Raw genomic sequence first — 27,672 nt, forward strand, 5'->3', positions numbered from 1 at the left:
AAAAAAAAAAAAAAAAAAAAAAAAAGAAAGGACATCAAGGTAGGGTAAAGGTTAGGGTCATCCCAGTGGCAAGAAGAGTATGTAGAGCTGGTTTTCTTGTAGCCTAGAGCTAAAGGGCAATGCCACTAGATGGAATTCCATGAAGGTGACCTACAGCCTATGGCCATTGCTTTTGAAAGTAGTTAGGTTCACAAGGTTCTGTAAGTGTCCAATAGAAATTGTAGCTGACATCATGGATTGCCTGGCTAATATATATGCCCAACCTCTTCTAGGCTTCTAGGCCAACAGAACCCTGATTTTGGTTGTTCTCCTTTTAAGTAAATACGTACTTCAGAGAAGACTGGGTCCTTGCCAAACTCAGAAGGTGACTTTGTTTTTTTTTTTTTTTTTTTTTTTTTTTTTTTTTTTTTGAGACGGCGTCTCGCTCTGTCATCCAGGCTGGAGTGCAGTGGCATGATCTTGGCTCACTGCAATCTCCACCTCCCAGGTTCAAGCAATTCTCTGCCTCAGCCTCCTGAATAGCTGGGATTACTGGCGCCCACCAAGGTGACTTTGAATGACATAGCAATCGGGAAGTTTTCATTTTCCTTGCCAAGGGATGGGATTAGGCCTGGGAATCAAAGGAATGGAAAGAGCATCTGCCACAGGGCTCTTGAGAAGATTTTCCATGTTCAAAAGGTAAATAAGATACGGGCATTCAATTTTTCTGCTTCTAGATATTGTGGTCTACATGCAATGCCTGAAATTTAGGCAGCCACCTTGAAATTAACTCCAAGGAAAGCTAGCCTAAAGTACAAGCCAACATCCTGATTATAGCAGAGAATAAAGATATAAAAACCCAGGTCCTTGCTAACATCATTGACCCACTGAGTTAACCAACCCTGGATATTACCTCTTGTTACGTAAGACTGCTTGATGTGTAAAATAACAGATGCGCTTGTCATCTAAGCCACTTTTATATTATTTGTATTAACAGAAAATGTGCATTAATTATATAAATTTCCATGGTGGACCCAAATGACTATACAGCCACCCAAGCAAATATGAAATATTTCAGGAAAGGAAATCAGTTAAAGCACAGACTGCATTTCTGAACTCTAGTTGATTGTGCTACCGGCCCATTACTTATTATTATACCATTTAGTCTATTATTTCCGGCTCCTTTTTGAGGCCTACATGGTGCTTCATGTCAGTTCCCAGCCTTTTCTTCCAGGTTCTATTTGCTGTGTGAGATGCTCCTTGCAGGAAGTCTAACTGTTTATTACTCTGGAGGTTTCAGTTTGAAGTTTTTTAGTTGACAAACAATGAATGGGATTGCTAATTATCTTCTGGGGTCCTTGTGACCTTCCAATTTTCCCAGTTGAAGTTCTCTATCTGTAGGTTATGCTCTCCTTCCCTCAGTTTTGGGGCTTACCTTGACTTTAATCAAGGCAAGATTTGAGTCTAACTCATTAGCGAGATTAGCAAGAGTCAAATCAACCTAAGCGAAGTCTGACCAGATAATGTAATTCAGTTTTCTGTCTTGCTCCTGCAAACCAATCCTAACCTTGTGCCCTAAGGTCTAGAAAATTGATGTCCATCCACCCATGCATCCATCCATCTACCCAGCCATTCAACAGCATTATGGTCTTAGTCACTGGGGCTCCAATTATGTTCTTTGTAAACTAACTTCAAAACCTTCCTAACACCCAAATTTCCTCAATTTCCGAGAACCTCAATTTCCTTCCTTTTGTGAGTTCTCCTAAGGAATGAACTATAAGGCTCACTTCTGGCAGACTGACAAAATTAAAGTAGATCATATTCAAATTCTTTTGGAGTACAACACTCAATTTATGAGTTTTTTTTTGTTTTGGAATGGGAGTCTCGCTTTGTCACCCAGGCTGGGATGGAGTGCAGTGGTACAATCTCGGCTAACTGCAACCTCCGTCTCCTGAGTTTAACCAATTATCTTGCCTCAGTCTCCCGAGTAGCTGGGACTACAGGAGCCTGTCACAACACCCAGCTAATTTTTGTATTTTGGGTACAGATGGTTTCACCATGTTGGCCAGACTGGTCTCAAACTCCTTATTGCAGGTGATCCGCCCAACTCGGCCTCCCAAAGTGCTCGGTTCACAGGCGTGAGCCACCATGCCCAGCCAATTTATGAAATTTTTGTCATAAGAAGACAACTGCCTAGACTAAATGGTAGTAGAGGGAATGGGAAGAAAAGAATAAATGTGGGATGACTGACAAACAAGATCAACTGAACTTTTTTTGTTTTTTTGAGACAGAGTCTCACTCTGTCACCCAGGCTGGAGTGTAGTGGCATGATCTCAGCTCACTGCAACCTCTGCCTCAAGGGTTCAAGCGATTCTCCTGCCTCAGCCTCCTGAGTAGCTGGGATTACAGGTGCCTGCCACCATGCCCAACTAATTTTGATCAATAGAATTTGATGTGTCTTGGGACTGAGGAAGTCAGAAGGAGTTAAAGATTAGGGTAGTATTTTGAGCCCAAATTACTGAGAAATAATACTTTTCTTCATAACAATGGGGAAATTGACAAAGGAAGCTATGTTTTAGGTTACAGTGGGATATTTAAATGTAAATTATGGAGGGAGATAACTAACTGAACTAAATTTAGGAAAGAGAGCACAACTGTAAATTCAGACTTGCAAGTCAGTCTTATCGAAGTAAAGTAGAACAACTGAGTTCTGGGGAGAAAGTATAAATGCAGGAAAGGACTCTATTGACTGACAAATGTGTGTGTTTCATAATCTGCACATAAATGATGAGACTAAAAAGGTAATCTGCTATGCTGTTTGGGAAGAAAGTCAATTAGACATCCAGGATTTCTTGTTATTATATATATCACTCTGTATTCAAGATACAGATGCATCCCTTTTGAACCCTGAGGACTACCTCATAGGGTTGTAAAGGTGTACAAATGGTGCAATGCATAACCTGTGTAGTCATCTAGCAGTCCTGCCTCAGTGGTTGACTGTGCTAAATGGCAAGATCTTTAAAACCAATGAAGAATGTCTTTCTCACCTCAACAATGCTCCGTGCATAGACAGTGGAACAGATGCCCTCAGCTTATAGAGAGTGGAACAGAATATGCCCTCAGAATATGCTTGCTGAATGAGCTCCCAGAAGGGCATTGCTTCAAGGTTCTCTTGACCGTCTTCATTTGGAAGTAGCAAAGGCTTCATAAGATACATCAGAGCAAAGCCTGATGCTGCTCTGTTCATAATTTTACAGCAATCATTTGTACTTCCAGAGGCTACCCTGGTTAGAAATCATGAAGTGGGTTCCTCCCACAATACTGAGGACACATAGTTTGGGGAGATGATCCACGGTAGCATTTTCATTGTGGTCAAGTGTGATGACATCCTCCTAGCACATCCATTCTGACAACAGCAGAATCATTGGCTTCGATTCATTAGAAGGGGATTTTGATGAATAAACCTTTAGCTACACTTTCTGAGAAGGCTCCAGAGTTATGAGGCAAAAAAATTAATTCCAACTACTCAAGCAGAGACACTGGGCAATTTCATAGTTATTAGTATAACTCAGATATAACATTTTAATAGGAGGCATCCTCAGTGATGAAGATATTTTCTAGATGAAGATATTACTGATGAAGATATTACCAAAAGAGGAGTGCTATAAACACCAGAGAAAACTGCCTTCTGTTATAGTTTAGTCTGTACTTTTTATGTATTTGTGTTAGTGTGTTCTAGCAAATAGGAGGTAATTGGTTATGGAATTCCTATCTATAATAATGTTCCAGGAATAGCTTTGTGTCTATCTGGTGTTACTAGTCCAAAGATTAAAAATGCTGGATATAATTTTCTCTGAAAACAGTAAAAAACCTATTAACATAAAAGGATGTAGCTAGTAGAGCCACTCTGGGCCATTGATTATCTGTATGTCAGTATGTCATTTACTTGGTTATCTCTGCAGAATATACTATTTATCTCCAAGTTTTGGAATATTAATTCTGATTTTTCAATATCTAGTTCAAATTATCTCTCCTTCATGAAACCTTCCCTAAAACTTCTCCTCATTGAATATTCCCTTCCTCTATCTTTCTATACCATTTTGTTCGTATTCTTTTCTAGTACATATGCATTCTACCTTATACTTGATTTTTTTGTAGATTGTCTTAGCCCATTTGTGTTTTTATAAAGGAATACCTGAGGCTGGGCAATTTATTTAAAAAACAGGTTTATTTAGCTCATGGTTCTGCAGGCTCTACTAAATGCATGGCGCCAGTATCTGCTTCTAATAAGGACCTCAGGAAGCTTCTAATTATGGGGGGTGGTGAAGGAGCAGCAGTTATGTCACAAGGCGAGAGAAAGGGCGAGAGAGAGGGCAAGAGAGAGAGAGAGTGGGGAAGGGTGCTGGGCTCTTCTAAACAGCGATCACATGAACTAATAGAGTGAGAATTCAGTCATTACCTCTGGCACCAAGCCTTTCATGAGGATCTGCCCCTACGACCCAAGCACCTCTTCCAACCACTGGGGATCAAATTTCAACATGAGATTTGGAGGGGACAGATATTCAAACTATAGCATAAATACAGCTCATCTACTCCATTAGAGTTAATTTTGCTTACCTTTGTATTCCCCACAGTATTTAGTCCAGAGCATGGACCAGATGATAATTATAATAGTTAATATTCATTGGGCACTATTTTGGTGCCAGGCATTGAACTAAGTAAGAAGTTTGTGGGCATTAGTTCATTTCATTCTCATAGGAATGTGGTAGTTTAGGTATCATTATTATTCCCATTTTTCAGATGAGGAAACTCAGAATTATAGAGATGTCACAGAGCTAATAAATAAATGAACAGGGACTAGAATCAATATAGGTCCAACTCCAAGAACTATTCTCTACTCTTTATTCAATATACTTAGAGAATTGAAGTGTAATAAGAACTCTGTTGTCATTGAAAGTTATAAGTGGAAATATAAAGATTTTTTTTCTGGAGTGCTAAACCTTTTTGCATTACCAATCAAATCAATATTTTAAGAATGGAATGCAATAGTTATGGTACAGAAAAGACATGAAAGGATTCCCTTGGATCAGCTAAAATATATCCTATGAGGTCTTCACTAAATATAAGAATATAACAAGATAGATCTACTAAGAGGAAAGAAAAGCTATCATTCTTTACAAATAGATAGGAAACTTCCCAAATAAAAGCAATACAGATGGCAGAATAATAAAAACTGGAATGAAAAATTGGATATGCTACGCCCTTATTGAGTGACAAATGTTCTGTGATACATATCATGTTCAGAAATACAAAGAAATATGAAAATAAATTTAAAAAATGGGAGGTTAGAACAAGTAAGCTTCTTCTGCATTAGAAACATTTAAAAGGAGACCATAAAAGTGCCAGAAAAGGTAGCATTTTATTGTAGGAAATAATGAAAAATGATTTGGGAAATGAAGGAAAACAGGATTTAGTACCCTTTTTGAAGTCAAAGATCTGAAACTCAGTTAAATTGCAAAGAAAATAAAACATGTAAGGAACTGCAGGAATTGCAAGGAATTGTCACCATTAAAGATTGGCAAAAGTCTGGCTCAAAATAAAATTTAGAATTTTTTGAAAGTCTGTTTTTGAACTTTTTTTCAGACAATAATAATGCATGCCTCTTGTGAAAATGTTTTCCTATAATTTAAACCATGAGTTTTCTCATAATACTACTATAAGAAATTTCTACTATTTCTTGGCCGGGCACAGTGGCTCATGCCTTAATCCCAACACTTTGGGAGGCCGACGCGGGTGGATCACGAGGTCAGGAGATCAAGACCATCCTGGTTAACACGGTGAAACCCCGTCTCCACTAAAAATACAAAAAATTAGCTGGACGTGGTGGCGGGCGCTTATAGCCCCAGCTACTTGGGAGGCTGAGGCGGGAGAATGGCATGAACCCAGGAGGCGGAGCTTGCAGTGAGCCAAGATCGCGCCATTGCACTCCAGCCTGGGAAACAGTGCGAGACTCCGTCTCAAAAAAAAAAAAAAAGAAAGAAAGAAATTTCTACTATTTCTTTAAATCTTTGCAATGTATATGATACATATGTATAACTGTGGTTATTTTTTAAATTATTTATTTATAAAAACGGTTTCTACTATACATATCCTGCAGCTAGCTTTTTTTCAGTTAACAGTATGCCCTGGACATCTTTCCATGACAGTACATATAGATTAATTAAATGTTTTAAAGTGGCTAAAAGTATTCTACTGTATGAAAATAGATTATATTTAACAACTAATGATTAATTTACCTGTATTTTGCCATTATAAACAATGATGAATGAATATCCCCTGTGTGTGTGTATATATAAATATATATGTATTAGTTTGAGTGTTTTATAAGGTACATTTCTAGTCACAGAATCTAGAGTTAAAGAACATGTAAATTTTTACTGCTTTTTTTCTACCTTTTGTTCGGTTTAAAAATCTTAATACTATCTGAAGCACAAAAGAGCACATATTAGAAGAAAAAGAGGAAATAAGGAAACATACATATATGAAACATATGAAGGGTAAATCAGAAATCAATATAGTTGATTGTCATCAAAAGCAGGGAAAATGAGACAGAAAGGACATGGGAGAGACTGAAATTTGTCTAAACCTACTTTTCCATGTAGTTTCAACTTTTGGAAAAGTTAAATCAATAAGGTTGGGAAGGAGGGGAAATTAAACTGAAACATATAAAAACAACTGTATTTTAAATACACCAGCACCTTGGGAGGCTGAGGCAGGTGGATCACTTGAGGCCAGGAGTTAGAGACCAGCTGGGCAACATGGCAAAACCCCATCTCCACTAAAAATACAAAAACAACAACAACAACAACAAAAACCACCAGGTGCAATGGCTCAGGCCTTTAACCCCAGCTACTTGGGAGGCTTAGGCTCGAGAATTGCTTGAACCCAGGAGATGGAGGTAGCAGTGAGCTGAAATCACACCACTGCACTCCAGACTGGGAGACAGAGTGAGATCCTGTCTCAAAAAAAAAAAAAAAGTATTCGTAACTCATGGAGTTTTAACATGTTTGTTTTCATTGAAGTAACTGTCTTTTTGCTACTCAAATTGTCCATCTTTGGAAGCTCCTTCAACACGGCTTCTGTGGCCCTTTGACATGACTCCAGTATGCTTTGTTAGACACCTTGCCATCCAGCATGACCAGATGAGCCAGACACATTTCGTATATTACTTGTCCCAATTTCCAAGCTGCCACTTCTCTAAGGAGTTCTCATTCCTTAGTGGTATTGAGAGACACAATCTGGGTGATGAAGGTGATCCTTCATGGGGTTAGTCATTACTTTTAGGCTTTTTCAGTAGACAGTGCTATGAAATTCAGAAATATAAATTTTTAGCAGACAAGTATACCACCAGTTTATATTTGTATACTTCTTATACTGAAAATCTTGGTTACTAATGAAATTGACATATTCACTTGCTTCATCTTACCTTTACATAGTGATCCATTTATTTGTGTTGTGTCAAAATAACAGTAACAGTATTAATACTAACAGTATGTTTACTGAATACAGTTTAGGATTTCTTTTTAGCTCTCTTTGTCCTTAGGATGTATCCTACTATAACTGCAGAGTCAAAATTACTATGCTTTAAAGTCAGTTGGGCTGGGCGCAGTGGCTGACGCCTATAATCCCAGCACTTTGGGAGGTCAAGGTAGGAGGATCACTTGAGGTCAGGAGTTTGAGACCAGCCTGGCCAACATGGCAAAACCCCATCTCTACGAAAAATACAAAAAATTAGCCGGGTGCGGTGGTGCATGCCTGTAATTCCAGCTACTCAGGAGGCGCAGGCAGGAAAATCACTTGATCCTGGGAGGTGGAGGTTGTGGTAAGCCAAGATTGCACCACTGCACTCTAACCTGGGTGACAGAGCGAGACTCCATCTCAAAATATAAAAAATAAAAATAAAAAATAATAAAGTCACTTGAAAAATTCACTCTGCAGTTAAGCTACCAACTTAATACACAGGTGTCTTTGTTTAATTTGGCTATCAATCTTTAAGGACTGCTCATTGTAGACACTTAAATTTTTTTTTCTTTTTTTTTTTGAGATAGAGTCTCACTCTGTCGCCCAGGCTGGAGTGCAATGGCACTATCTCGGCTCTCTGCAACCTCCGCCTCCCAGGTTCAAGCGATTTTCATGCCTCAGCCTCCTGAGTAGCTAGGATTACAGGCATGTGCCACCAGGCCTAATTGCTAATTTTTGAATTTTTAGTAGAGATGGGGTTTTACCATGTTGGCCAGGCTGGTCTTGAACTCTTACCTTAAGTGATCCACCCACCTTGACCCTCCAAAGTGCTGGGATTACAGGCATGAGCCACTGCGCCCAGCCTATAGACACTTAAATTTTTATAATTACGGAAATAATTTATGAAGTTTCAAAATCAAAACTATAGAACAAGATATACTCAGATAAGACTAGCTTCCATCCCTGTCTCCTCTACATTATCTCCTTCTCCCTTTATGTAAGAGTCTTTATTCATTTTCATTTACTCTTCTATATTTTAAAATATAAGAAAATATTTTCTCCTCTTGCCTAGAAAAAAGGTTGCACATACTCTTTAGCACCTTACTTTTTTCTCTTAACAATAAACCTGGAGGCCACTTCATAGCTATATATAAAATAGAGAATATCACACACAATATTCTGCGCTTGCTTTTTTCATTCCAGATCATTTTATAACATTATATAAAAATATTTATCATTACTTCCTACAGATGCATAGCATTCCATTGTGTGAATATACTCTTGTTTATGTAGCCAGCCCTCTAAAAGTACATTTGCAGGCAGGTCACGGTGGTCACACCTGTAATCCCAGCACTTTGGGAGGCTGAAGAGAGCAGATGGCTTGAGCCCAAGTTTGAGACTAGCCTGGGCAACTTGGTGAAACCCCATCTCTACCAAAAAAAAAAAAAAAAAAAAAATTAGCCGGTTGCGCTGGCACACACCTATAATCCCAGCTACTCAGGAGCCTGAGGTAGGAGGATTCCCTAAGCCTAAAAAGGTCGAGGCTGCAGTGAGCCATGATTATGCCACTGTACTTCAGTCTGGGTCACACAGTGAGATCCTGTCTCAAAAAAACAACAACAAAAAAAGCGCATTTGCTTTCAAGCTTTCTCTACTACAAATAATGCTGCAATTAAATAACCTTGTGCATACATTTCTTATTTTTACCACGTGTATAGAATAGATTCCAGAAGTGACAATGTTAGATCAAAGGTAAATGCATATTCTGGTTAATTTTGCTGGATATTGTTATGTTTCCCTCTGTAAGGGTTGTACCAATGCTATGGTTTGAATGTCCCTCCAAAATTCACGTTGAAATTTAATCGTCATTATGTCAGTATCGAGGTGGGATCCTTAACAGGTGATTAGGCCATAGGGGCTCTGCCCTTATGAATGGATTACTGCTGTTTTAATGGGAGTGGGTTCCTGATAAAAGTGAGTTTGGTCCCCCTTTCCCCTTACTTGTTCTTGCCCTTTTTTGCCCTTCTACTTTCCACTGTGGAATGACACAGCTTGAAGTCCCTCAGCAGATGCTGATACCTTGATATTGGACTTCCCAGTCTCCAAAATTGGGGGAAATAAATTTCCTTCCTTATAAATTACCCAGTCTGTGGTATTCTGTTGTTGCAATACAAAATAGGCTAAGGAAACCATTTCCATTTGATTTAGGAATATGTGAATGCTCACTTCCCTACAGTTTTGCCATCAGAACATGTTGTCAAACTTTCGGAGTTTTGCCAATCTGAGACATGAAGCATGTTATGTCTTTGTGATTTTAATTTTTATTTCTTTTATGATGAACAATATTGAGCATATTTTCTGTGAAGTATCTAGATATACTCTTGCTCATTTTTATAGGGTCATTGGTCTTTTTCTTCTCTACCTTATATATGAGGAGTATTAAACCTTTGATAATGATATAATTTGCAAATATTGTTTCCAATTTGTCTTTTTTGTTTTAACTTTCCTCGCCACATTTTCTGGAAGGAAAAAGTCTTTCTTATCACTATGGAGTCATATTTATTAATCTTTTTCCTATCACTTCTATATTTTGACTCGCAGATAGAAAGTTTTCCTTACACCCAGATTCTTCATTGCAAACCTTCTTGGTATCTTTAACATTTTACAATATGTATAAGCATTACAATTCAATTAAATAACAATTTAAAGCATGCATCTCTGTGCACCTGTACACACACACACACACACACACACTTAGTTTACAATCTGTACAACATTGAAATAACCAAAGTTACATACATGAAGTTTACAGTCATTAGTTCAAACTACAGTCTAAAATTTTAGCCCAAATTCCTTAAAAGAAAATGACTTGAAAAGAGATGAATGACAAAGTGACAGGAAAGATTTGAATAAAAGGACCCAAACCATGTATTTTGAAATCTATAATTAAGATAAACTATATGTCTAATAAAGTGCCTGAAAATGAGTAGTTATGTTGGTGAAATGTTAATTTTACTATTATAAAATCTAAAACACCACATATTTAGACATAGGTTGAATTTAAAATACTTTGAGATATAGTGTAATGCCTGATACATATTAAATACTAAAAATGTATCTGTTGAACAAATAAATGAAAACATAAATGAATGACATACCCATCAGAATTGGAAAGGTGAACAAGTGGATTCTGATAGATTATATAAAATTTTTCAAGAGGCTGAGTTAATACTGATGACATAATTTAGACAAGTATAGTAAAAGAATAAAACAACTTTTTAAATTAGTGAAGTTTATTTAGTACTAGTGTTTCAATGATTAAGGTTTTCTATAAGCAGGATCTATTTTAATACCAAAGATTAGGATGAGAATCCTGGTGACTCATAAGTGGGAGAGATGAAAACTATACTGAATGGCCAACTAAGAATCAAGAGGACCTGGGTAGGTTACATGATGAATCCAATTCAATTCAGCAAGCTTGATTGAGTGTCGTTAAGTACTACTAGACATTGGAAATAAAAAAGATGACTAAGACACTCTTCCATATTAAGATGCTCATCATCTGTGGAGAAATAAAATGTGTAAACAAATAAATATATTTCAGTGTCATAGGTGGTATAACAGTGGTTGAGTACACAAGGTACTGGAGGAACAAAGGATAGAATGGTCAATTTTACCTAAGTATGTCTGGGAAAGTTCAAAATGTGGATACAATAAGATGCTGCATTTGGGTCCAAAAACCACAGCCATATTAATATAGGATGTAGTTTAGGCAGTTGCAAGTATAAAGCAGATTTAGAGCTTTTATTTGAAAAATCTTAAATATGAATCAACTGTATTTCATTGCTAAAATGTCAACAGTGATAGTCATGTAACACTCTGAGCTCATCAGACTGGCATTGTATTCTGTTGTAAGTATCACATTTTCAAGGGAATTTAGACAAATACGTGCATATCTGGTGAAAGCGATCAGGATGAGAAGGAGACTTGAAAGCATATTATATGAAGAATGGGTGAAGGAACAGATAGTACTAAAACTGGAAGAAAATTTCTTCACTTGGCCAGAACGATTCTTTTAAAAATACATAAGTCAGACCATGTCACTCCTTTCCTCAAACCCTTCTCATCTCATTCAGAGTGAAAACACATTCTTGACAATGGCCTATAAGGTCCTACAGGATCAGGCTACCGTTCTTTCTCTTTCCTCATCTCCTATCGCTTTCCTTTTGGTCATTCATTATAAGGCATATATATATTTATTATTATGATTTCAGACAGTGTCTCACTCTGTTGTCCAGGCTGGAATGCAGTGGTGTGATCATGGCTTACTGCAGCCTCAACCTCCTGGGCTCAAGTGATACTCCCATCTCAGTCTCCCAATTGGCTAGGACCACAGGCATGCACCACCATGACTGGCCAATTTAAAAAAAAATTTTTTGTAGAGATGGAGTCTCCCTATGTTGCCCAGGCTGGTCTCAAACTCCTGGGCTCAAGCGATCTCCCGCCTTGGTCTCCCAAAGTGCTGGGATTACAGGCATGAAGACTAATTTATACTAATTTTCCTGTTATTTTGCAAAAATTCTACGCATGCTCCCATCTGAAGGCCTTTGTTCTGACTGCTCCTTCTGCCTGGAATGAATGCTCTTCCCTCAGCTGTTCACATGGCTAACTTGCTCACCTCCTTTAAGTCTTGCTTCAAATGTCACCATCTCAATGAATACTATTTTGATTACTTAACTTAAAATTACAACCTTTCCTCCCCAGCCACCCCCTCCCTAGTTTTCTTAATCCCCCTCACTTTGGCATTTTAGTTATAATCTGTCATCATATTTGTAAATGATCATCTGCACCTTGTAAAAACTTAACAGCTAAAGGAGGTACAAAGAGACCTCCTTTATTGGTCTTATGATTTGTCATAGGAAAAATGTTGTGCCCAAGAGTTGACAATATTCATACTATAGGAATAATAATCGTCCGGATTCCCTCTCATCCTTTTTTGAGTTATAAACTATGAGTAGGAAAAAAAAAAAACAAGAGGAAATTATGTAAACAAATATGGCCCCATGACATAAGGTAATTAGAAAATTAATGCTCAAATTTTCTTTAGAATTTATGGTATATACAAAATTAATTTTTAAAAGGTTAAATGAAAGTAAATGGATTTGAAGTCCCTTTTACCAGTCATAAAATATTCGCTGGCCCTGTGCCCAGAGTTTAAAAGAAACCAGCATGAGTCTAATGAAAAACAAGCTGTAGGTTTCATGGAAATTCAATATATACTCTTTCTTTTCCTTTTAGTTTTTGATTGGTTTCCATGGGAATCTAGGCTTGTTAGATCTCTGAATCTATTCATGGAAAGCAGATGCTTGTATTTTCATGACTCGGTAAAAATGGGAGTCAGAGAAGAGATGAAGATGATTAGAAAATGAATATGATTGTAGGAAACATAATCATATTTAAAACAAAATTCCACAGCCATGTAGATTTTAAAACGAAATCTTCAAGGCTGCTCTACTGTGTTTGAGAGCTATCATAAAGAAAAAACACTGGATTTAAAGAAAGAAGCTTTGGGTTCAAATCCTGAGTCTGACCTATGAGAAAGAAACCCTTCAGTACTTTGGAGGTTTGACAGGAAAACTGGATCTGGGAATTACTCATGACCAGAAGAACAAGAAGTCTGAGAAAGGAAGCTTTAGCAAAGTATGTAAATTTTCAGTATCAGGAACATTAAGATGAGAATCAGAAAATCAGGATAATTCGTCACTCTGCAAGTGACAAGGTGATCTTGAAGAACTTTTTCAAACTATACCTCAGTTTATTTATATAGAAAACACATAATATACAACTATTCCAACTGCCGTGAAGCTACTATAAAGCTAAATGAAGTTTTTTTTTCATACTAGAACCATGTTAGAAAAATTCAAAGTTGTGATTTCAATCAGAATGTGCTGACATGTTATTCCTTGTGACTATGAATTTTACCCATGTAAACAGAAGTACATAAACTATAATCAAAGTGTTAAAGGACAGACAAGTTTTTATTTCAACTCTGGTTTTGACTGGAATACTAATTTGAAAGTAAGATCCTAAATATTCAAAAGCAGCTTCTAAACTGGAAAATGAGAGGATAGGTTTAGAGATAGTTTCTACATACATGGAAGAAGACAAACAATACTGGTTTAAAAACTCCAGAAGTTGGAATAAAATGAAGCAAGACTCTTTAGGTCTTTCTCACTGCTTGGAGAAAGTAGCCTAGCTAGCATTAAAGTCAACTGCAAGAGCTGCCTAACATCACCATCTCAATCCAGAGGTTTAAGATTCTAGGACATAAGAGTTTCAAATACTAAGATTTTCCTACATTTCTAAGTAATGTGGGCATCACAAACGTCTTTTGGTGCCTCCTTTCGGAAGCATACCAACAGCCAAAAACTCATGAACTATCACTAATTGCTTACTCTTCAGATACCCATTCGCTGCATAGCTTGTGGTAGAATGGGCACTTATTAAACTGTTTTAAAATGGACTAATGAGTGGATACAGCCACAGAGATGCCTAGTAGTATCCACTGAAAACGTTTAACTAACTAAAACAAAAGGTATGAGTAATGGCACAAAACCCATTTTTTTTTTTTTTTTTTTTTTTTTTGGCTGCAATGAACATGTCTTATCTATATAACAAAAAGAGTTGAAGAAAAACAATGACAATATTTGATACATGGCAGTCTGTTACCTTCAGACAAGATTATGGGAGTTCTACTGTCACTTTAACAATATTAGTTCATTTACATAACACAGTCAAATCCCAGATCTGAAGTTGTTTTCATATATATGCTGTACCATGTAAGTCACCAAGATAAAAAATGACTTTTCTTGACATGGATGGAATGTATATGTGTTGGGTTTATAGAAGGACTGAAGGAGAGGTTGAGAATGTATAAAGAATGGAGGCGATTTATAATATATATTCTTCATTTAAAATATTTTGCAGCTTTAAATAACAGCTTTAATTAAAATCTTTTCATTTTAATGTGTTAAACATAAAATCTAATTTTTCTACTGCCTCTTCTCCTGTGCTAATATTTTACTTATGCTTCAGCTGTTTAAATGTTGCTGCACCGTTTAATTACTTTTCTTTGCACTAGAGTAATTTGTCTGGTGCTTGTTGCCTATGGCATTATATCCTTTGTAAACTTGCAGTTACCTTATGTCTATCCCTTTCCCTTGGAATTTTCTGCCATTTCCCAGTCTTGCTCAAACATATCTATTTCTATTAACCTTTTTGCTGCCATTATTTTAGAAATAACTTACTTTTACCTTAAAATTTTTGCATAAAATGCATTCAGATGGTTCAAAAAATAATACAAAAAGGTACATGATAAAAGCTTTCTCCCACCTCTGCTCTAATCTGCCCCATTCCTTCTTCTACCCTCACTCTGGATAAATCATTTTATTAGTTTCTTATATGTCTTTAGAAAGGTTTCATATTCTTAATCTTTTTGGTGTTTTTTTTTGTTTGTTTGTTTATTTCGCTCCTTTTTTTTTTTTTTTAGAGACAAGGACTCACTCTGTTGTCCAGGTTAGAGTGTAGTGGCACAATCATAGCTTACTACAGCCTCAAACGCCTGGCCTCGAGCTGATTCTCCAGACTTGACCTCCTGAGAAGCTGGGATTACAGGTGCACGTGGCCTTGCCCAGCTAAATTTTTAAATTTTTTTTTTTTTTTTTAGAGACAGGGTCTTGCTTTGTTACCCAGACTGGTCTCAAACTCCTGGCTAATGTAAACAATCCTCCTGTTTTGGCCTCCCAAAGTGCTGGGATTACAGGCATAAGCCACGACACCTGGTATTTTTTTTTTTTTTTAATTTTCTTTGCAATTTATAGTCTTAATTTTACAGTCTTATTTTTAACCCATCTCTTATTCACTTAACAATACATCTTGAAGGTATTTCCATTTTAAAAGACAGACACCATTGCCATTCTTTTCACAGTTTCCTAGTTTTCCATTGTATAAATGTACCACATTTTTAAAACCAGATTCCTATTGATGGGCATTTGGGTTGCTTCCAACCTTGTTTTTGTAAATATTGCTGCCATAAAAAATTTCTACATATATCACTTCTTACTTGTGCAGGCTTATCTTTAGGATAAATTACCAGAAATGGAATTGCCTGGTGAAAGGGTATATGCATTTGCAATTTAGATAACTATCCCAGGAGCAGAGTATGAAAAAACTTATTTATCCACGGCCTCACCAACAAAATGAGGCGATAGGTGGGAAAAAATATCTTAGCATAGTTTTCATTTGCATGACTTTTATATGTATGTTTGAACATATTTTCATACGCTTGAGGGTCATTTGAATTTCTTTTAATGTAAACTGACTGCTGATTTTTCTCTAGGTTGCTTATCAATTCCAAGGAGCAATTCGTATTTGCCCACTGTTGTAAGTGAAGATGTATTTCCCAGGCTGTCTTTGGCTTTATGTTTGTGGTTCAAGAAAGTCATTTTACAGAAGACTGAGTAAGTAGAGGTCCTGTAGAGGTCTACAGAAGACTAGGCATATAAAACTAAGCATATAGTTGTGTTTTGCCCAATGTCATACAATTCGTAGCAGAGTTAAGTCTATAATTGAGTTAATATGTGATTAGACAGAAGAGGTAAAGGGGAAAGAAGAGAAATGATAACTAATTCAACACAATAATTTAACAAATCCATTCAACTAACATATATTTAGCACCTACTATGTGCCATGCAGTTTTTAAACCCAAGTGACTAAAAGAACACAGTATCATAAACTGATGAAGGACAATCAAATGAAGGAATTGAAAACAGGTACTCAAACAAGTACACGTACACCTACGTTCATGGAAGCACTATTCACAATAGTGGAAACAGCACTTAGATGAATGAATAAATAAACTGTGGTATATACACACAACAGAAAATATTATTCATCAATAAGTTAGCTATATACTGTCAACTAGAAGCTTATTCTAAGATACTACCTCTGTTATTTTCTCTTTCCCTTCTAAATCACTTAATTTCACCTAAGAAACTGTCTTTTAAACTCTAGACTCATTTAAAAAAGTTAATAAATATAGTGTCATTGGTTTTATAAAAGAAAGAAAATATTATTCATCCATAAAAATGAATGAAGTACTGATACATGTGACAGCTTAGATGAACCTCAAAAACATTATCCTAAGTGAAAAAAAGCCAGACACAAAGGTCATGTATGATTCCTTTTTACATAAAATATCTATAAATCCATAGAAACAGAATGCATGTTGGTGGTTGCCAGGGGTTAGGAAGACAGGGCAATGGAGACAAACTGTTTAATGGATAAGAGGTTTTACTTTAGAGTGATGGAAATGCTTTGGAACTAGATAGAGGTAGTGGTTGCACAACATTACGAATGTACAAAATTTCCCCGAATTGCTCACTTTAAAATGGTTATTTTGGCTGGGTGTGGTGGCTCACGCCTGTAATCCTAGCATTTTGGTGGGCCAAGACGGGCTGATAGCTTGAGCTCAGGAGTTTGAGACCAGCCTGGGCAATAAGGCGAAACCCGTCTCTACAAAAAATACAAAAATCAGCTGGGCGTAGTGGCACGTGCCTGTAGTCCCAGCCGCTTGGGGGGCTGAGGCAGAAGGATCACTTGAACCTGGGAGGTTGAGGCTATAGTGAGCCCTGATCATGCCACTGCACTCCAGCCTGAGTGACAAAGTGAGACTCTATCTCCCCTCTCCCCCTAAAAAAAGGGGTTAATTTTATACTATGTGTATTTCACCTCAATAAATTGTTTTTAAAAATCAGATGACAGGACTGATTACAGGTAAAAATGTAAGGTCTTGTTTCAGGTATGTTGAAATTGAGTTGGCCAGGCTGGTCTCGAACTTCTGACCTCAGGTGATCCACCTGCCTCAGTCTCCCAAAGTATTGGTCCGGGGAGGTGTGAGAGGAGCAGCAGTAGTCTCCTATATCCCTAAGGTGTCCTTTCCTATCCAGTCTCCCCTACTTTAGGGCCAAAACATCTCCCTCTAACCAAAAAAAACCTACAGCTCCTTGTTTTCCCATCTGTAAAATAAGAATAACTTCCAAGGGCCCTTCCAATTTTCATATTTTATAACTGATTGTCAAGAATATTCACATACATTCTAAGTTCATGGCATATTCATTCACTGAACAAACATTCCTACTGTGTATATCTAAATTTTCCAACTGTCCTTTCGCTTTTTTTTTTTTTTTTTGAGATGGAATCTCCCTCTGCTGACCAGGCTGGAGTGCAGAGGCACGATCACGACTCACTGCAACTACTGCCTCCCGACTTCAAGCGATTCTCCTGCGTGTGCCACCATGCCTGGCCAATTTTTGTATTTTTAGTAGAGATGGGGTTTCACCATGTTGGCCAGGCTGGTCTTGAACTTCTGACCTCAGGTGATCTGCCCACCTCAGCCTCCCAAAGCACTGGGATTACACGCTTGAGCTACTGCGCCCAGACCCAACTGTCCTTTCTGTTCCCATCTCCCCAGTGACTTTGATCCATCAATAATCCATTCTTTCTCCTAAATTTTTGGTGTCTCCTTTTCCTTAACATTTAAACATGTTCAAATATCCCTCATCTATTAGATTACAAGAGACTTAAAAGACTTATCAACCAAATGCAATGTACAGACCTCGTTTAGGTCCTGATTTGAATAAACCAACTGTAAAAAAAAGTTTAAGACATAATCAGGAAAATTTGAACACTGATTAGTAACAATATTACAGAATTATCACTAATTTTTTTTGGTACAATGATATTGTGGGGATATATGAATTACATATATACTGAATATAAACTGAAATATTTATGGATGAAATAATAGAATATATAATAAAACAGTTTGGTTGGAGCTACAGAAAGAAGTTTATGAATTAATATTTATAGAAAGTGGGTGATGATTATACTGGGAGAGATTCATTACTATTTATTAAAAATTTTCCCACCACAATTTCTTCTGTTAATACTTTTCCTGATCAATAACCCCATTAATTAATCACTCATACTGTCTCCATATCCTCATTTCCTGTTTAATCAACAGTGATATACAGCCAGCGTGTATGTCCACTAAATACCATTGCTCTTCCTAAGATCACTTTCTAACTGAAAATCCAATGGAAGCCTTTTAATTTTATCATATTTATATCCATCCATTTATTGAGTCATTTACTGGAAAAGGAACTATTCAAATCTTAGCATCATAATAAAAAAGATGAAACAAATGGATCCTCTTCTGCTTGAAACCTGTTCCTCTGGCTCCATAACACCACTCTGATCTAGTTCTCCTATCTTTTACTGTCTCCTTTGTAAGTTTATTTTCTGTAAATAAACCTTAAATATTGGTGCTTTCTATTTCTGATCCTCTTCCCATCTATAAACCACACCTGAGCACCTCACCTACTTCTATGGTTTCTATATGTATACTAATAACTCCAGCCAAGACTTCACTTTGGAGATGCAAATGAGTATATCACAATTCATGCTAGTCATTACCACCGAAACCTAAAATTCCATTTTTCACAACTGAACTCAATAATTTCCTCTCAAAATTGTACCTTAACTAGTATATCCTACCTCTATGAGTCATGTCATTAAGAGCTAGGAATACCAATCAAAAGGTTCAATAGTAAAACAGGATAGATATCTAGAGGTTATGGAGCCAATAGTATTGAAAATGCAGCAAAGACAAATGTTATAAGCAGAATAGAGCAGTGATTCTCAAAATGTGTTGCCTACATCATCATCATCACCTGGGAACTTGTTAAGATAAGCAAATTCTCTGGCCCCACACCAGCCCTGCTGAATTAAAAACACTGGTGGTGGGGCCCAGACGTCTATGTTTTAACAAGTCCTCCAAGTGATTCTGCTGCATGTTTATCTGAGAACCCCTGGAAAAAAGCATAGACACAGGGCTTTCATATAGCTCCTGAGGCTAAGGATGGGGGAAATTCGACCTGAGTGCTTAACAGTCTAGGTCAGGAACCATTCTTGACTCCATTCTCCCTTACCTACCCTACAAATAACGTCTACCAAGTTCTGAACATTTTATCATTTTTTAAATAACACTTTAAAAATTGAGAATATAACATATACAGTAAAGTGCATAAATCTTAACCACACAGACTGATACCTTTTAATGTAACCAACACACACACACACATAGAACATTTTCAGCACCCCTGAAAGCTTAGTCATATTCTTCTCAGTCATTACCCATCTTTTAGGTAACCACAAATCTGATTTGAATCACCATAGATTAGTTTTTCTTGCTCCTGAGATTCATATGAACAGCAAATAAATTTTTTACAAGTGTCTGACTTGTTCCACTCAACGTAATGTCTATCAAATTCACTTATGTGGCTGAACGTGTCAGCAGTTCATTCATGTAGTGTTCCATTGTAGGAATACATCACAATTTAGCTACCCATTCACCTGTTCGTACGTATTTGGGTTGTTTGCATTATTAAGAAAATTTGCTTCTATAAAGAAGACACACAAATGGCCAACAAACATAAAAAAATGCTCAACATCACTAATGATCAGGGAAATGCAAATCAAAACCACAATGCAATACCATCTTACTCCTGTAAGAATGGCCGTAATCAAAGAATAAAAAAACAGTAGATGTTGGTGTGGATGGGGTGATCAGGGAACATTTCTATGCTGCTGATGGGAATGTAAACTAGTACAGCCGCTATGGAAAACAGTGTGGAGATTCCTTAAGGAACTAAAAGTAGAACTACAATTTGATCTCTCAATCCCATTACTGGGTATCTACCCAGAGGAAAAGAAGTCATTATACAAAAAAGATACTTGCTCATACATGTTTATAGCAGCACAATTCACAACAGCAAAATTGTGGAACCAACCCAAATGCCCATCAATCAACCAGTGGATAAAGAAACTCTGGTGTATAGATATACACAATGGAATACTACTCAGCCTTAAAAAGGAACGAATTAACAGCATTTGTAATGACCTGGATGAGATTAGAAACTATTATTCTAAGTAAAGTAACTCAGGAATGGAAAACCAAACATCATATGTTCTCACTGATATGTGGGAGCTAAGCTATGAGGATGCAAAGGCATAAGAATGACACAATGGACTTTGGCGACTTGGGGGGAAGAGTGGGAGGGGGGCAAGGGATAAAAGACAACAAATATGGTGCAGTATACCATAGGCTGCACCATGGTTCTCACAAATGGGTGCACCAGGTTCTCACAAATCTCCACTAGAGAACTTACTCATGTAACCAAATACCACTTTTACCCCCAATAACTTATGGAAAAATAGAATTTAAAAAAAGGAATGTCTGCTTTTCTAAATAAAACTATAATGTAATTCTCATACATGTCTTCTGGTAGAAGGAGCCACTTATTTTTCTTAGGTATTACAACCAGGCTGGGAGCATGAATTGAGATGAGGGGTGTGTGTGTGTGTGTGTGTGTGTGTGTGTGTGTGTGTGTATTCAGCTTTGGCAGATATAGTCAGATAATTTGTGAGAGTGAATGTACCAACTTACATTCTCAACAAAAATGTTGGAGAGCTCCAGTTGTTCCATATCTTCACCATCAATCAATACTGATTGCCAGACTTTTTTACTTTACACATTCCACTGGTCATGTAGTGGTATCTCATTGGAGTTTTAATTTGCTTCTGATTAGTAATGATGTTGTATACCTTCTCATGTGTCTTTTAGGCATCTGGATATAATCTTTTATGAACCAGGGCTACATGTTTCAACATGAATAAGTTTCAAATACATAATATTAAGTTGAAAAAGCAAGCTGGCAAATGGCACACAGTATAATACCATTAATTTAAAGATGCAAAATAATACAGTTTATGCATAATAGTGTATGTGCACATGTACACACACACACACACACACATAAAGGTAGAAACATATGCATGGGAATTGAAACCACCAAAATCAAGGCAGACTGAGGAGACAGGGAAAGAAGGGTATTGGAAGATAAACGGAAGCTTTCAAGTGAATCTATAGTTTCATTTAAAAATTCTGAAGCAAAAATAAGAAATGCTCAGTTTGATCTCTTCTAGGTATTAGGTACCTAATGTTTTTTCTGTTCTCCATTATTTTTTGTTTGTTTGTTTTTGTTTTTTTGAGATGGAGTCTCACTCTGTTGCCCAGGCTGGAGAGCAGTGGTGCAATCTCATCAGCTCACTGCAACTTCCACCTCCCAGGTTCAAGCGATTCTTCTGCCTCAGCCTCCTGAGTAGCTGGGATTACAGGCGCGCCATCACGCCCAGCTAATTTTTGTATTTTTAGTAGAGACGGGGTTTCACCATGTTGGCCAGGCTGGTCTCAAATTCCTGACCTCAGGTGATCCCCCAGCCTCATCCTCCCAAAGTGCTGAGATTACAGGCGTGAGCCACTGCACCAGGCCCTGTTCTCCTTTCTTATCTCTATGCTTAAGATAACTAAAAAAAAAAAAAAAAAAATTCCAGGCATATGCAAAGGCAAAGAGAATGTGAGTACAGTTATTTATAAAGAGAAGAGATGTAAAAGGAGTAGAGTTCAGTTTCCTCATCCAAGGACAAACTGGACAAGAAGATCCCAAAGAGCCTTTCTATCTCTGACATCTACTGATCTCTAAATAGTAATTTGATGTTTGCACCTACATTGTAGTGTGACTAATAGCAATAATATTGATAGTGTAGTCCTTGAGAATAAATTTCTCCAACAAACAGAATGCTTTATAGCTAAGGACTCATCATCCCTACATAGAATGATAGCATGTATTATTCTGTTTTATAGATGAAGAAATTGAGGCATACAAGAGTGTTATTTATTGAGAAATTAAGCTCACAGAAAATCTTTAAAAATCCTGATTGCAAAATTGTAAGGGCGGGGAGTGGATACTGAAAAGGAATAAATATAATTATTCATTTAAATTTCAACAGTTTTGAAGGCCATGCCCTTCATATTAAATCTATTTGATATTCACATTTACTCATTCATTCATTCATTCATTCATTCATTCGTGTATTCCTTAAACAAATTACTGTCTTTATTAAGTGGCAGAAGTTATGCTAGGACTGTAACTATGAAATCAAATAAGACATGGTCACTGCCTTCAAATAGTTTCACTGGGGGTGACATCTAGATAAGCAAAATCTCCAGTAAACTGTGGTGATGAGTTATGGTAGAGCTATATATGTACTGAGGGGGAATATAGAGTTGAAGGGGACTGGGGTGTGGATTGTTTGTTGTGTTTGTGTGTGCATGTGCAAAATAAGAAAACCTAATAGTGTTACCTGGTATAAGTGTTCCTGAAAAGTTTCAGAGGTATTATTTTTCCTTTTTGTAAATCATTAATATGGAAATAGCATATCTTGAAAACTGAAAATTAACAGTCAATTTTCATAGATGAACTGAGAATTGTTTATGAATTTTAAAAAAGGACAATGCAGCCACAACCAGAAGGTTCTTTACTTTTTGTGTTTACTGTGATATAATTTTTCAAAGTGGGTAGGGTTAATCTTCTTGAAGTCAAATGAATAACCTATTGGAAGATTAAACATGCATAACTATTAACATATAATAATATTTCTAAAGTTTTTTTATCCTTATTAACAAATGTATCTGTAGAAGTCAGAGAAATAGCAGTCTCCCTGGAGCAAAACATTTCTAACAATTAGATATCTTTTGTGAGAAGCCCAGAAAAGCTATGACCAATTGCTTTCTTGGATTAAACTGATGGTTCTAAATGAAAAACAAATTAGGTGCAGATGTTCAGTATATTGAGATTAATTTTATTCTCATGGGTAAACCATTTCTTCAGTTTCTTGGACTAACAGTAATTTGTTTCCAGAGAAGTGAACATGTGCCAAAATAACTAAGCCAAGCAGCACAGTTCAATAAGTTTTTCCACACACATATATATAAAGTAGATAAATGTTTCCAATAAACAAAAGGTCTCGCATTTGTATTAGTAATGACTTTCTATAAAAGTAAAATAAAATCCATTCAACCAAGACATGTCAGAACCTACTAGATTCAGACAGATTCAAAAACAAACAAAAAGAGCTACTTGCCTGGGTCTCCAGCCTAGCAGAAAAGAGACAAATAAGCAATAATTACAATATAAGGTAATGGGGCTCTAATAGAGATGGGAGCAAAACACTTTGGGAATATGAGCTTTTCCCACTAACGAACCCAAGAAAAGATAACATAATATAGTTCACTATCACACACACACAAATACTAAAAACATAATAAATAACGTATGAGAATGTTGGGTCTTCTCATGTCAGTAATAACAATGACTATATATTATGGGTATAGATATTTTATGAAACACTTATGTATTACAAGGTAGATCAATCAGCTTTAATTATTATTTAATATCTTCATACATGATCTTTGTAAGCAACTTAAGAGCAGGAATCATGTTGTCTACCTTTGTGTTCCAAGGCCCAACACGGTGCCTGTTACATAATAGTTTTAACACATGTTGAATGTATACACATATACATGAGTGTTCATAATGACAAAAATAGCACACTTCTGCATTCATGGATACCAGAATTGAGTGGGACAGACAATACATGGAAAGGATATTTGATATCCAATATATCAGAAGGTTCACCAAGCAAAGGGAAACGAAGTTTAACAGGGATGGGTACCGAGAGCACCTATCTATAAGTTAACATATGTGATTCATTTTTTTCATATTCTCTCTAGTTGTATAATCATGACTACATAGTAGATACTCAACAAATGCTTGTTGAATGAACACTTCTATCTCCATAATATATCTCTTAAACCCAACTCCTCTCTATTGGCCTGAACTATAATAGCAATCTATGGATCTCCACTCTTTCTCTTCCAAAGTAGCTTTAGTTGCCATATTAGTCCCCCTAAAATACACTGATCATGTAACTTTTATTTTCAAATTTCCCAAAAGGCTCCCTAGTATTCAGGATCCCTCATTAAAAAAAAAAAAAAAAAGAAATGCATAGGGAGTTCATAGCACAAAAGCCTGGAACTGACACAGAGCAGATACTAAGTGGCCAAAATTTAATGAACTAGGTTGTGTTGGGAAAATTAGTTATCCGTATGCTTTAAAGAGAGAACGGATCCCTACACAAAAATCAATGTTATGTATTAAGAGATTTAAATATAAAAGAAAATATAGGATAATTTAAAACAATCTCTACTCAGCTCTCTAGTCTCCCAGCTGTTGTTTAATACTAGGTTTCTTAGAGCACCACCCTATACAAGCACAGTTTAGCAATCTGCTAAAAACTTGTGAGGAATTTGTATCCAGATTCTTGCATTCCTTCTCTGCAATTCCCTCCTCTCCAGGATTTTGACCTTCAAGTTATAGCCACTATTATCTCCAAACTCTGCCTCAGTTTCTTCAGCCCAGTAAGACTGCTGCATCCTGTTAGGGTTGTATTCTTTTGCATTCCAATTTGGAAAATGCCATAAAGAAAAGGCCAGGATGAATGTGGTGCTCACTTCATGTGTTTCTCATCTTTGAATGATTATAGTCTCTTAGATCCTGCCTGTGCTGATTGTTCTCAATGCCTTCAAACAGTGTATATAGTATTTTATTCAGTTTTTACAGATTTTTTTTGATAGGCAAGTTAGTTTAAAATAAGCCATTATGGCCAGAATTGATGCCTAGTTATGAAACTGTCTTGTTGGTTTCTCATTTTTCTGATTGTTTTTTAAATTTTTTTTTTTATGTATTTACATTTTTTTTGGAGGCAGGGTCTCACTCCAGTCCCCCAGGCTGAAGTGCAGTGGTGTGATCTCTCCTCACTGCAGACTTCCTGGGCTTAAGCGATCCTCCCACCTCAGCCTCCTAAGTAGCTAGGAGTACACGTGCTCACTACCATGCCCAACTAATTTGTGTGTGTGTGTGTGTGTGTGTGTGTGTGTGTGTGTTTTTAGTAGAGGGCTTTGTCATGTTGCCCAGGCTGGTCTCAAACTCCTGCCCTCAAGTGATCCACCCATCTTGACCTCCCAAAGTCCTAGGATTACAGTTGTGAGCCACCACGCCCTGCCAGATTCCTTCTTTTAATTATAATGTTAAATAAAATATATATTTTTTGAGACAGGGTCTCACTTTGTTGTCCTGGCTGGTCTGAAACTCCAGGGCTCAAGCAGTCCTTCCACCTCAGCCTCCCAAGGAGCTAGGACTACAGATGTGTGCCACTACACCCAGCTATTTTTTTTTTTTTTTTTTAAATAAATAGAGTCCCTCTATGTTGCCCTGGATGGTCTCAAACTCCTGGCCTCAAGAGAGCCTCTTGCCTGGCCTTTCTAAAGTGCTGAAATTACAGGTGCGAGCCACTGTGATTGGCTGATTTCTTCTTTCATAACTTTAAGCATTCCATCAGTGGTTATTTTATATTGTGTCTCTAATGATGCCAATCACTGATGTTTTTCATAGACTAAATCTGTTTGTTGTTTCTGCTGACTCTCATTCAAAGTAGATTGCTCCCTTATGTGTTTGGTGATCTTTCATTGTCAGTTCATGTTTGGTTTATTTAATATGGGAAAATCCTGGAAGTTTAAGGTGAAGATGTTTTCTCTAAAGAGAATTTGTGCTTGTGTCTGTTTGGAGGCAAGGAGTATTACAGCCTTGGGATGTATTATCTCCAATTATTCTTTGAAAATTATTTGTAGATCATTTACTATCTTATTCCTTAATCAAAGATAGTATATACTATCTTTGATTTCTGAATGCTGGTGCTTTGTATAAAGCACAAATGAACGAACACAATGCCCAGATTTAATTGGACACAGGAGAATACTAAAGAATTATTACTATCCTTTGCTGGGAATTCAGATCCATTACTGCTTTTGGCAAGCATGTAAAAACAAACAGCAACACAGAGAAAGGAAGGAAATGCATAATTATCAGATACTTGAGAGAACATGAAATCTGTTATGAAATCAACTATGTAAATACTGCCATATAAATCATAGTTCTATTAATTCTTTGATACTATGAAAAACTTATAATTAAAAAAATCAAAGTAGAAACAAAAAAACAAAAGAAAACAATGCATGGTATCTGATGAAAAGATTACAGCTAACAAGTCTGGTTTTACATTGCTCTTCAACCATCTTAGTCATATAATACTTCTACAGGATGTTATACTGTTGGATCATCAACTGAAATCCTCACTTGTTCCACGTAATCTGCTTGCTGTTAAGCTAGGTTCCTTCACTTCACATTTTTGAAGCTGAGTTTTACACCTAAATCAATCATAATGAAAAATCTGAAGGGTATCAAAGTCTTAATTTTGTGGCTATTCCCAATCTGAACTGTTTGCTCTTTTATGATAACAAGTTAAATGGAGTTAACCTTTCTCGAGTGAAATAATTTCATCAGCTGACAAGCCTAAATGAAAGCGTTATAAAGTATCCAAGCAGTAGTTAAACTGAGATTGAAAATGGAGGGAGATTTTTTTAAAAAAATTACTATAATAAAACCAAATATCAAGGAGAAGCTAACTTTGGAAATAACCTGCCAGACCTAAACTGAGAAGTTCAGTTAACTAGCATATTCCAGTAGTATAACTCAATGTCAGCCTCTTTATGCTTCGCTAATGAAAGGTATTTTTCTAACCTATTAATTAGCTAATCTGATTCAATTTAAATAGAAAATAACTCTAATAGTTTCCCGCTGGATCTAGACTCATTTTAATTGCTTTTATTCAACAATTCAGAAATCTAATAACAGAAAGAAAATATACCAGGACTGAATCTATTTTATTGGAAAAAAAATTTTATGAGGAAAATATTTTAGTAATAAGTCTTAAATAATGGTAGAAGCTTCCAGTTTTATCTGTATTGATGGCCTTCAATCTAAAAATCTGAGCTCTTAATAATACATTTAAAAAATGTGAAATCATTGATATTGCAACATAGTTTTAGATAAAAGTTGAAAATATATTCAGAAAATAAATTTATTTTATGCCTCTTAATGCCACATATTTCAAGAGACATTTTAATCTTTTAAATTAAATTAAATTAAATTAAATTAAATTAAATTAAATTAAATTGATTAATTAGAGACAGGGTCTTGCCCTGTCATTGAGGATGGAGTACAGTGATGTGAACTCAGTTCACTGCAGCCTCAA

The 27,672-nt window shown here is 36.4% G+C and overlaps 1 protein-coding gene across 11 annotated transcripts in view; it reads right to left on the bottom strand.

Annotated features, from left to right (window-relative positions):
- INVS (inversin) overlaps positions 1-27,672 on the bottom strand; it is a 235,046-nt gene that overhangs the window by 147,388 nt on the left and 59,986 nt on the right. The gene's annotated exons all lie outside the window — the stretch shown is intronic.

Source organism: Rhinopithecus bieti, unplaced genomic scaffold (assembly GCF_001698545.2).
Source record: "Rhinopithecus bieti isolate Rb0 unplaced genomic scaffold, ASM169854v2 scaffold_12088, whole genome shotgun sequence".
In the NCBI taxonomy this organism is placed as follows: Eukaryota; Metazoa; Chordata; class Mammalia; order Primates; family Cercopithecidae; genus Rhinopithecus; species Rhinopithecus bieti.